This window comes from Malaclemys terrapin, chromosome 22 (genome assembly GCF_027887155.1).
Source record: "Malaclemys terrapin pileata isolate rMalTer1 chromosome 22, rMalTer1.hap1, whole genome shotgun sequence".
Taxonomy (NCBI): Eukaryota; Metazoa; Chordata; order Testudines; family Emydidae; genus Malaclemys; species Malaclemys terrapin.
In genome coordinates, this window is record NC_071526.1 from 3,359,214 (window position 1) to 3,371,059 (window position 11,846).

Below are 11,846 nucleotides of genomic sequence, written 5' to 3' on the forward strand. Positions count from 1 at the left end.
GGGGGATTTGATAGGCTGCTTTCAACTACCTGAAGGGGGGTTCCAAAGAGGATGGAGCTTGGCTGTTCTCAGTGGTGGCAGATGACAGAACAAGGAGCAATGGTCTCAAGTTGCAGTGGGGGAGGTCTAGGTTGGATATTAGGAAACACTATTTCACTAGGAGGGTGGTGAAGCACTGGAATGGGTTCCCTAGGGAGATGGTGGAATCTCCTTCCTTAGAGGTTTTTAAGACCCGGCGTGACAAAGCCCTGGCTGGGATGATTTAGTTGGGATTGGACCTGCTTTGAGCAGGGGGTTGGACTAGATACCTTCTGAGGTCCCATCCAACCCTAATCTTCTATGATTCTTCCCAGGACCACACTGACTCAACCATGTGGCCTGCTGGGCTGGCAAAGAGGTGGGAGAGGCAGTAGCCAGCTCCTCTGCGTGACAGGCCACCACTGTAGCTCCTTGGAGATCTGGCTTTGTTTATGGGGCTTGGCTTGGCAAACTGAGGACATCCAGTGCATGAGCCCAGCTGGGCCAGTGCCTGACCCATCTGCAGCCCCCTCCCTTCCCTCTGCCTTGCGCTGGGGCTCAGGGACAGGGCTGGGGCTGCCTTCAGCTCACTCACTTTGGTTGCAGGATGTGCTGACACCTTAACTGGCACTTGCAAGGCTTAATTGGCGAGCTGTGCCGTGGCTGCTTTGTATTCCTTTGAAGAAACAGGTCCTTGTGTGGCTATGCGTACTCTCGATTGTCCACTCGGCCTCCCCATCACTCCAATGTGTCCTTCATTGGCTTCCTTAGACCCTCCAGCTGAGGGATGCAGAGAGATGCAGGCAGGAGGCTGGACTGTGCTGTATTGTCTTGGCCGAGGGTCAGCAGCCTCCCAGTTCCCAGCAGCTGTACGGTGGGTGGGAGCCAGACCAAGGCCCCCTTCCGGGTGGCAAAGGGGCTTTCTGGCTCCAGCTATCAGCCCTTGTGGAAGATGCCCTGGGCCCATATAGCAACAAGGCTGTGGCCGAGAAGGACAGAATGTTACAGACACAGAAAGTTGAGGTCCGTAAGGAGCATATTTCTGTCATAAACCATTCCCTTGCAGAAATCTTGGAAACCTTAGAAAGAGTTTTTGCTCAATGTTATTAATTAAGGCAAAAGAATCCCCATATGGAAAGAGAAACAGTCAAGTTATATTTTTGCTAAATACGCCACACCATATGGTAACATACAGAAAATTGGCCACATAGGCAGCTTAGAATATATGTTACCATATGTTCATATGTACTTTATAATGTCTTTGTTTTTCAAAGAGGGCATTGTCTTATGGGGCAGAAATGAGCAGCCTGCCCCAGGGGAGCAGGGAACGCATCACCAGCAGCTTTGCTCTGAAATGAACCTGGGCGCCGAGCCAAACGGCTGCCCCGGGGACCTGTGTGCAGTACAGGACAGGTAAGCCAGGCACAAGGGCAGCACGGGCTCTTCCCGGCACAGTGCGGCCAAAGGTGCTGCCTCTGCATAGGAGAGTCAGCAGCTAATAATCCGTGTGCTGTGCACACCAGAGAGATCCCTGGAGAGGCTTGAAGGAGGAGGGGGAGAAACAAGGAGCTTCCTTGTTGTGTTGTCCCCAGGAAACCTTCGTTTACCCACAGCAAAGGCAAGAAGAAGAGGAAAAGCTCTGTATGGGAGAGGCACCAAGGCAGCGACCTTGGGAAAATCCTAAATACCACATGTGGGCTGCTGTGTGTGTGTGTGTGCATGTGTGTGCGTGCATTCCACTGGAGCGGGTGAGCACACTGTGTGTGTATGTGCGTTTGCACCTTGTGTGTGTGTCTCTATGCTGATTGTGTGTGTATGTGTGCATTTGCACTCTGTGCATGTGCACTCTCACATGAGGCTGTGTTTGTATGCATTGTGTGTGGATGGGGGTGGTGTGTGGATGGGGTGTGTTTATGCAGTGTGTGTGTGTGTGTGGATGGGGGTGGGATTTTCTGTGTGCATGTGTATGGATGGGGAGGCGGTTGTGTGGAGGTGTGCATGTGTATGGGTGGGGAGGCGATTGTGTGGGGGTGAGCATGTGTAAGGATGGGGAGGTGGTTGTGTGGGGGGTGTGCATGTGTATGGATGGGGAGGCGATTGTGTGGGGGTGTGCATGTGTATGGATGGGGAGGTGATTGTGGGGGGGTGCATGTGTATGGATGGGGAGGTGGTTGTGTGGGGGTGTGCATGTGTATGGATGGGGAGGTGGTTGTGTGGGGGGTGTGTATGTGTATGGATGGGGAGGTGATTGTTTGGGAGTGTGCATGTGTATGGATGAGGAGGTGGTTGTGGGGGGTGTGCATGTGTATGGATGAGGAGGTGGTTGTGGGGGTGTGCATGTGTATGGATGGGGAGGTGGGTTGTGGGGGTATGAATGTGTATGGATGGGGAGGTGGTTATGTGGGGGTGTGCATGTGTATGGATGCGGAGGTGATTGTGTGGGGGTGTGCATGTGTATGGATGGGGAGGTGGTTGTGGGGGTGTGCATGTGTATGGATGGGGAGGTGGTTGTGTGGGGGGTGTGCATGTGTATGGATGGGGAGGTGATTGTGGGGGGCGGTGCATGTGTATGGATGGGGAGATGGGGCGTGCATGTCATGCCGAGGGTGATGCCCCACCAGGGCTCAGTGTTTTGGGTGGAGGAGCTCCAGCCCCAGTGGTGAGTCACTGAACCAGCAGGTGTCTGGGGAGCCCAGAATCCATCTTCTCCTCAGCCTGCTTCCATTGCCCAGGTCTGACCACATCGCTACGCCTTCCTAGCAGGCTCACGAACACCTGAATGCCTGGCCTCTGGACATTGGCGCAGCCTGTCTCTGCGAGGCGCACAGGGAAAATGCCCCATTTCCAGTGGAGTGCCTGGCAGAGAAGTGTGCCAACTACATCACGCTTAGTGCATAGTGCGGCCAGGCCTGGCCTCTACCCCCGCAACTCTAGGGAGGTCAGTGTTGCAAGGGGCACAACCTTGCGGGCGCTTCACACCCTGACCCACCCACTCAGAGCCAGGCACCTCCTGACTCTGCCTTTCCCCTGGGCCTCGGCAGGCTGTGCACAGCAGGCCAGCTGCACGAGGGTGGCTGTGAGGCCCAGACAGGCTGGCACTGACTGGGCTCCTCTCCTCTGCACTCAGCTGCTTTGTTCCTTTACACTAGCGGGGTGGGGTGGGGTGGTGACTCCGTGGAGACACCTGCTAAGGCCACTTCCCATTTACCCGAGCTCTGGGGAGTGTCTACATTCCCCCTCCACCCCCCGAGTTACAGGGAACGAACCATCTGGCCCAAGCATGCCTGGCGGCTAACGGGATGGCAAACGGGGCCACATTCCCACCTCCTCTCTCACTAGAGAAGGAAAAGTCCCAGCTCCAAACCCTCCCTGCAGTCCAGCCCTTCCCCGAGTCAGACAGCTGGACCCAGGGTGCAGTTCCCAGGCAGGAAGACCTCCCTGAGCCCCAGCGGCTGGTCAGGCTGAGGAGTCTGCATCCTCCGTCCCCGTCTCCCATTCCCACGCAGGGGCGGCTCCAGGCACCAGCCCAGCAAGCGCGTGCCTGGGGTGGCAAGTCCGCCGGTCCCGCGGTTTCGGTGGCAATTCGGCGGCGGGTACGCCGAAGACGCGGGACCGGCAGATCACCCGCAGAAATGCCGCCGAAGGCTGCCTGACTGCCGTGCTTGGGGTGGCAAAATACATAGAGCCGCCCCTGTTCCCACGGGGGCCTTCGCCCACCACCCTCAGATTTTGGGCCTGCCGGTTTGTCCCCTCCGTTGTGGAGGTGGGATTCAGGCCATTGACATAGCTGTCTGTGGTGTCTCCAGCAGCCCAGGCTGTGCTAGGGAGGGCACTGGAGCCGGGCACCTACCACTCTACAGGAGATGGGGCATATTTCCCGCTGGCAGGTGAGGGGCGAGTTTGTAGCTACCTCCCCTGACTCTCCTCATTCAAACAGCCCAGAGAGGAGCCAGTAACCGCACATGGCGGCTTATCGGAGGGTTTTGTCTGCACAACGTCCCAGCCATGCTGCCTTCTGAGCTGCCTCATCCCCTTTCCTGGAGTTCGGCTGCTAGCTAGCTATGGAGTAACCATGCTAACAGCGTGGTTCTCTAGCAGCTGGACCCCACCAGAGATTTAGGGGTCTGCAACCACCTGAGTGGTATGTGTGCTCCCAGGGTCAGTCCCCACTACAGATGACGTGCCCAGGGTGGGAACACAGGCAGCATTTGTGGGGAGACCTGGCTGCTGCAGGGTGTGTTTCTAGGCTAGTAATTCTTCCTTTCCCTTGCTGTCCCACGCTCCGCAGCTGGTCTGTGTCTCAAACACAGGCTAGGCAGAGGCAGATTGAGTTTGATTGCCCCCAGCATGTGCCTCTGCTGGGAGCGAGCCCCCAATGTCCAATGGCATGGATCTATTGCTGCTATTTGGAGGCGCCTGGCACTACTTAAGGGCTCTATTTGCAAAGAGTTTGTGCTTCTAAACCAGAGGCTTGCCCAGACCTTGGACCATCTGCTTGTTCTGTGGCGAACCTGAGGAGCGTGCAAGCCAGCTGCAGCTGCTAGACAGGGTTGGGCTGGCAAAGGCCCCTGCCCAGGAATCCCCCCGGGGGCTGCCTCTGAGCACAACTGTCTCCTGAAGTCCCCAAAAGTCCAGGGCACAAATTTCACTGTGTACTTTCCCACCTGCCCTGCTGCGAGGCGAGAGACCATCTGTGCCATGCAAACAGACAGCTGGTTGCTGCTTGGCTGTGCACCCGCAAAGTGCCCTCACCCCACACTGCAGCCCCCCCCAAGGATTCCCAGGGCACTGGGAGCTGCGCCCAGGTAGCAGGGCAGGGAGCGGGGAGACCAGAGAATGCCCTGCCCAGAGGGAGCTCTCACTCACAGGAGCTGGGTGGGGCTTCTGGGCATCCTGGCACCACAGGTGCATCCGGGATGTGTCTGGGAATCCCACTGGCCCTAGAAGCTGCTCTGCCGCCTCCATTTGGGCCTGCTGGCTGGTGAGGGTAGGTGCCAGCGGCATGGAGGGGTGCAGAGGGAACACTATCTGCTGCCTTGCTGCACTCCCCTCTGCCCAGCACCCCAGCTGAGCCACAGACCAGCATTTCACAGTCAAACCTCAGGGCTGTTGTATGGAAAACCCGGCCCGGAGCTGTTCAGCACAGTTCCCAGGTGGTGTCACAGGGACAGCACTGTGCAATGTAAGGTGTGACACACACAGCGCTGTAAGGGATAGTTGGAGTGCTCTGAATAACTCCTTAACAAAAGCTACAAGCTAGGAACTCTACTGCTCCTTACACAGACTTGCCCACTTTGTGGCTGTTACATGGATCGACATGTCCAATATAATATGTACACTGGTGTCCTTAGCACACACACGCAGCCTCAGCCCGTGTGACCCTCATGCAGAACTCATGCCTGAGTCTCCACTCCGTGCCCTCCTACAGTGTGCATCCCCTGGACTCTCAGCACCGGAGACCAATGGCGGCACAGCACCCCTTCTCCAGAGTCCTCAGTGCCTTGTCAGCAAACAGAAGCCCGGGCTCCTTGCGGCTAGCAGCATCCAGCCCTGGTTAGGAGCTGGCTGGGCTCTGTATTAGCGGGTGAGACAGGAAATCTGTCACCTGTATAAAGTGGTAGAGGACGGTGTTAGGACTCAGCCCTGACAGCAGACACATCTCTTGGTCCTCCCACGCTGCTGCCTTTCTCCCTTCCCACCCCACAGCCTGATTGGTTCAGCACTCCACTGGTTAATGTGTAGACAGCTTGCCCTAAATGGAAAGTGAGATAAACAGTGAGGTGGCAACATTTGCAGATAATACTAAATTAGTCCAGATAGTTAAATCCCAAACAAAATGCGAAGAGTTACAGAGAGATCTCACGAAACTGGGTGACTGGGCAACAAAATGGCAGATGAAATTCAATGTTGATAAGTGCACAATAATGCACATTGGAAAACATAATCCCAACTATACATATAAAATGATGGGGTCTAAATTAGCTGTTACCACCCACGAAAGAGATCTTGGAGTCATTGTGGATAGTTCTCTGAAAACATCTGCTCAGCAGTGAAAAAAGCGAACATAATGTTAGGAACTATTAGGAAAGGGATAGATAATAAGACAGAAAATACCATAATGCCAATCTATAAATCCATGGTATGCCTGCAAATTGAATACTGCGTGCAGTTCTGGTCGCCCTATCTCTAGAAAGATATATTAGAATTGGAAAAAGTCCAGAGAAGGGCAACAAAATTTATTAGGGGGATGGAACAGCTTCCATATGAGCAGAGATTAAAAAGACTGGGACTGTTCAGTTTAGAAAAGAGACGACTAAGGAGGGATATGAACGCTGTGGAGAAAGTGAACAGGGAAGTGTTATTTACCCCCTTTGCATAACACAAGAACCAGGTGCATCCGAAGAAGTGAGGTTTTTACTCACGAAAGCTTATGCCCAAATAAATCTGTTAGTCTTTAAGGTGCCACCAGACTCCTTGTTGTTTTTACAAGAACCAGGAGTCACTCAATGAAATTAATAGGCAGCAGGTTTCAAACAAATATAAGGAAGCATTTCTTCACCCAACACACAGTTGACCTGTGGAACTTGTTGCCAGGGGATGTTGTGAAGGCCAAAAGTATAACTGGGTCAAAAAAGAATTTGACAGATTCATGGAGGATATTAGCCAAGATGGTCAGGGTGTCCCTAAGCCTCTGACTACCAGAAGCTGGGACTGGGCAACAGGGGATGGATCACTTGATCAAATGCCGTAGCTATCACCTACAGCCCCCAACTAAAACCTCTCCAGCGCATCATCGAGGATCTACAACCTATCCTGAAAGATGATCCCTCAGTCTCACAGACCTTGGGAGACAGGCCAGTCCTCGCTTACAGACAGCCTCCCAACCTGAAGCAAATACTCACCAGCAACTACACACCACACAACAAAAACACTAACCCAGGAACCAAACCCTACAACAAACCCCGGTGCCAACTCTATCCACATATCTATTCAAGGGACATCATCATAGGACCTAATCACATCAGCCACACCATCAGGGGTTCATTCACCTGCACATCTACCAATGTGATATATGCCATCATGTGCCAGCAATGCCCCTCTGCCATGTACATTGGCCAAACCGGACAGTCTCTACGCAAAAGAATAAATGGACACAAATCTGACATCAGGGATCGTAACATTCAAAAACCAGTAGGAGAACACTTCAATCTCGCTGGTCACTCAATAACAGACTTAAAAGTGGCAATTCTTCAACAAAAAAAACAAAACCAGACTCCAATGAGAAACTGCAGAACTGGAATTAATTTGCAAACTGAACACCGTCAAATTAGGCCTGAATAAAGCCTGGGAGTGGATGGATCACTACAAAAACTAAATAAATTTGTTAGGCTCTAAGTTGCCACAAATACTCCTCTTTGCTTTTACAAAAACTAATTTCCCCTTGCTATATACTCACACCTTCTTGTCAACCGTTTGAAATGGACCACCTTGTTTACATTGGCCTCATTAACACCACAAAAGTGATTTCCACCCCTTCTTGTCAACTGTTGAGAATCGCCCACTTCCAACTTCAATTGAATTGGCTCGTTAGCACTGACCCCCCACTTGGTAAGGCGACTCCCATCTCTTCATGTACTGCTATATATATCTTCCTACTGTATGTTCCACTCCATGCATCCAATGAAGTGGGTTCTAGCCCACGAAAGCTTATGTCCAAATAAATTTGTTAGTCTCTAAAGTGCCACAAGGACTCCTCGTTGTTTTTGCTGATACAGACTAACACGGCTACCACTCTAAAACATGCCCTGTTCTGTTCACTTCGTCTGAAACATCTGGCACCAACCGCTGCCGGAAGACAAGATACTGCACTAGATGTACTATTGGTCTGATCCAATGTGGCCGTTCTCTTCCTACACAGCTTTGGATGTACTTAAGGAGCATGTCTAGTATCTGCCACACCCTACTCGGGATGTTTCTGGGCTCTTCCAACTAACTAGGTTGACCTGCCCTACCCTCTGCACACAGTGACCAGCTAGGATCCACGTCTCCTTCAGACAACCTCTCTCCCTTCATTTGGGCCCCAAAGCCTGGTGCTGCTCTCTGAACCATGTGGGTTCAGTGCCCCCCCAGCGCAAACCAGGAGTGTGTGAGATGTCCCTGTTCGGTGCCCAGTCCCGCAGGCCACTGCTCAGGGAGTGAGGTGGCCTGTGGGAGCAGGAAAGGGGTACAACCTCTTGGGAAGTGTGACAGGGTATACCTGTCCTGCACCAGACAGGAAGGGGTTAACCCCTTACTTGGGCTGAGGAAGCCACGCCCCCTCGCCTCTGTTGGGCATGCTCCAACGGGAGCCACAGTATAAAAGGGAGCAGTTCAGTCCAGGCTGACCGAGGAGAGAGGATGTGTAGTGCAGGCTCTCTCCTGGTAGCCGCTGGAACCCAAGACCTCAGAGGCCAGGCGTGCCGAGACCTGGCTGCCTGCAGAAGTCCAAGAGGGGATAGAGTTGTTGGCTGCGATGACCCCAGAGACGCAGAGGAGCTGTGGATGACAGCGCTGGAAAACAGGGTAAGAAGTAGCTCCGGGGAACTAGACATTGCTCTGGTTGTAGCACCAGGAACCAAGTCAGCGAGTTTTGGATGCATCCCTGCTGACCCAGTGGCGAATACATTCACCACTGATAGGGCCCTAGGCTGGGACCTGGTGGAGTAGAGAGGGCCCAGGTCCCAGCCCGCTCTCCTGTGGCCACCGTTCACGCAGCCCTGCATAGGAGGGCGGCCTTATTGACTCTGGCTTCTAGGCCGCGCAGTCCTGCGCAGGAAGGTATTCTTACTGACTCTGACCATTAAGCCATACTGCCCCGAGGCGAAGGGTGGTCATTTGGACTTAGCTGTGGGGCTATAATGCCCCTCCCTTCTCCCCAAAGGGTGACGGGGTATACCTGCCCCATAACAGGAAGGCAAACAGGGGCGTGAGGGCAAAAATGACACGTGATCTAATGTGAGCCCCGGGGCAACTGGCACTGGCAACAGCGCAAGGGGAGCTGGGCCTCCATGGGTGCCCTGCCCCAGAAGCCGCCCTCAACACAGCCCCAGCATGGTCACAGTCAGCCCTCCGCCCACTGACGCTGGCTCTTGGCCGGGCACTCCCCTCCCCAGCCTGTCCCGCAGACCTGACAGCGCCCGGCGCTTAGCAGGCTGCGCTCAGCTTCGTGCAGGGGCAGCGGTTACATGCACATACTGGTAAGGAAGCCACAGCTTGAATACACGGCCCGGTGACGCCAGTGAGGACACGGCCTGCGGGCTCAGACCACAGCACATCCCAGCCGACGTAAGGGCGCACTTACCCCCTTGGCCTCCAACCTGGATAACGGGCATCTGGGGGCTCTGGAACAGACCAGCCACCTCCCAAACATTACTGACACCCCCGTTCCAACCCCCTGCCCCAGCCCAGCCCCCACTCACGCTTACCGTACTCCCCCACCTCTCCCATCAGCCACACAAGAGCTCACACTTGCACACTCACACACACAGCACTGCAAAGCTTGCCAAGGGCTGACACTCCCTCAAGCCCCCGAGGGCTGCCTTGTCCCTGTCTCCAGCACGCCCAGCAGAGTCTCCGAGGCCATCGCCTAGGCACAGGGAGACCCTCTGGTACAGCAGTCAGTCCCCAGCCTGGTCCCCTGGCCCTACAGAGAGGGGGGAGCATGATTTTAAAGCCAAAGAAACACAATCCAGGCAGAGGCTGTGTGGCCACCCACAGCCTAACCTCCCATGGAAGCCAGTGGTCCTTGGGGCCAAGTGCATCCTGCAGGACTGACCCACAGCCGCAAAGTTGGACCAGTATCAACCACCTGGCTACCAGCTCCGTGAGGGGCGGCCAGAGGCTCTGGCTCTGGGTCTAAAGACGCCAGAGGTCCAGAGGTTCACAAAGAGGTTGGGTGGAGCAAGTTCCTCTGCTCCTTCAACTCCTATTTTTGGACAGAACCTGGCGGTGGGACCAGGCCTGAGCTGGGCCCTCCCCCAGAGCCCTGCCTGGATGGCAGACTCAGGTTAAACTCCCAGGACCTTCGCATGGCCTGGGATGGCCCTGTGGGGAGAGTGCTGCATTTGGAGATGCAGGGCAGAGGCCTGGACATGAAACCCAACCAACCTCCCTTTCCCCTCCAGCCCCTCTCCAGCTGCCATCCCCGAGCGCACAGTGTAGGGGGCAGTGCCTCCAGAGGGGAAGGGGTCTGAGGCTGGATCTGGGCCATGAAGTTTCCCAGCATGACTGTCTCCACCCACACGCTGCTGGGAGAGGAACGTGTGAACAGAGGGGGCTGCAGTGCATGCATTGAGCATGGAAGTCATTGGGGGTGGAAGGGATCAGCTTCTAGGACCGGGGCCAGGGTGCTCAGAAGAGCTTGGCACGGCTTTGGAGAATGGGGCCCTTGGGCAGGAAAGGCAGGTGGATTGCAGCATGCTGCAGGGATGTCCCCGTCAGCCCACCAAGGACAGAAGATGGGTCACATTCCACTTGGCCACGGCTCCAGCTTGACTGGTCTCAGAAGCTGCCAAACTGCGGGAGAAACAAGCTGGGAGCTCCAGCTGCAATGGTCTTTGCTTTGCCCACGGTGCTTTGCAGGGGAGTTTGGCTTTGTAAATGGGTTTCTGCCCTCAGCTCCCTGTCTCCTGAGAAAGGCCTACGAGAGGGGAGAGAAAGGTCGCGCAGTTCGCTGGAAGGGAGTGGAGTTTGGAGGGAGCCATGTGCTATGTGCTCATCAGCTCCAGGGCAACAGCTACTGCAGATCTTCCATGTCAGGCAGAGTGCAGGCAGATGCAGTGCAAACTTCTCCCCAGCACTCGCCACTGACTCAAACACCCTTCCTGCCGGAGAGGGCTTGCTCTCCAAAACTCATGGGTCTCTCCCCCCGCACACCACCAGCTGCTTCAGGCACGCTGATTGCTGGGGCTGAGAAACCCCAACTCCTTCGACCTCCCCCAGTGGTACAATTCTCCCCAGGAAAAGGCAGAGCTGGTTTCCAGTCCCAACTCCCAAGCCCCGCTTCGGCTCCGAGAAGCTTCATTAAAAGGCAACACAAACCAGAAGCAGAAGGAAGCACTTTTAAGTTGCTGGCAACTTTGCCTCTCAGTGAGTTAGGAGGTCGTGCTTTATTCATGGGGCAGAAAAAATGCTTATCTCCTAAGAGCCCATTATGTTTCATTTGGAGTGTCCGTGCAATCAATGCTTTGGCAAAGGAAACGCCCCCCCGCCCCAAACTTTATCTCCCTATTTCATTACTGCAAGTTGCACTCATTCGGGTTTATCAGCAGTGATGAAGTGGATTGCTGAGTTCTCTGCTGGCCTAGCAAAAATGAGGATGGAGACATTATACTCCAGGTTCCAGCTATTTTCAGAGACCTTGGCTCCATGATTTATTCATAAAAAAGCCATTATTTATGCCAAAGAAGGAAGACAGAATGGGTTAGCTTTTTAAGTGCTTATAATGCATTATATGTTACCTTAGCCTGCCAGACATCATTTATAATTGTAGACTCCCTTAAGTTCTTTTTTTCTATTTTTTCTACCCTTCATATCAGTGCAGAGGGTGATAGCAAACTCGGTTAATTAGCAGAAGTTGACAGATGTGGCAAGGAGAGGTAAGGTGAAATATCACTGAAGGAGACGTTTTTCAGGCACCTACGTGAAGAAAGCCCCTCCCCTTCTCCCAGCCTTGATCTCCCAGCGCAGGCAGCCCAGGAAGATGAACGCAGCAAGGGGGGGGGGGGGGGGCGGTGGTGCCGCATGATTGGATGCAGGTATCCATCCAAACCCTCTGCATAGTTTCACAC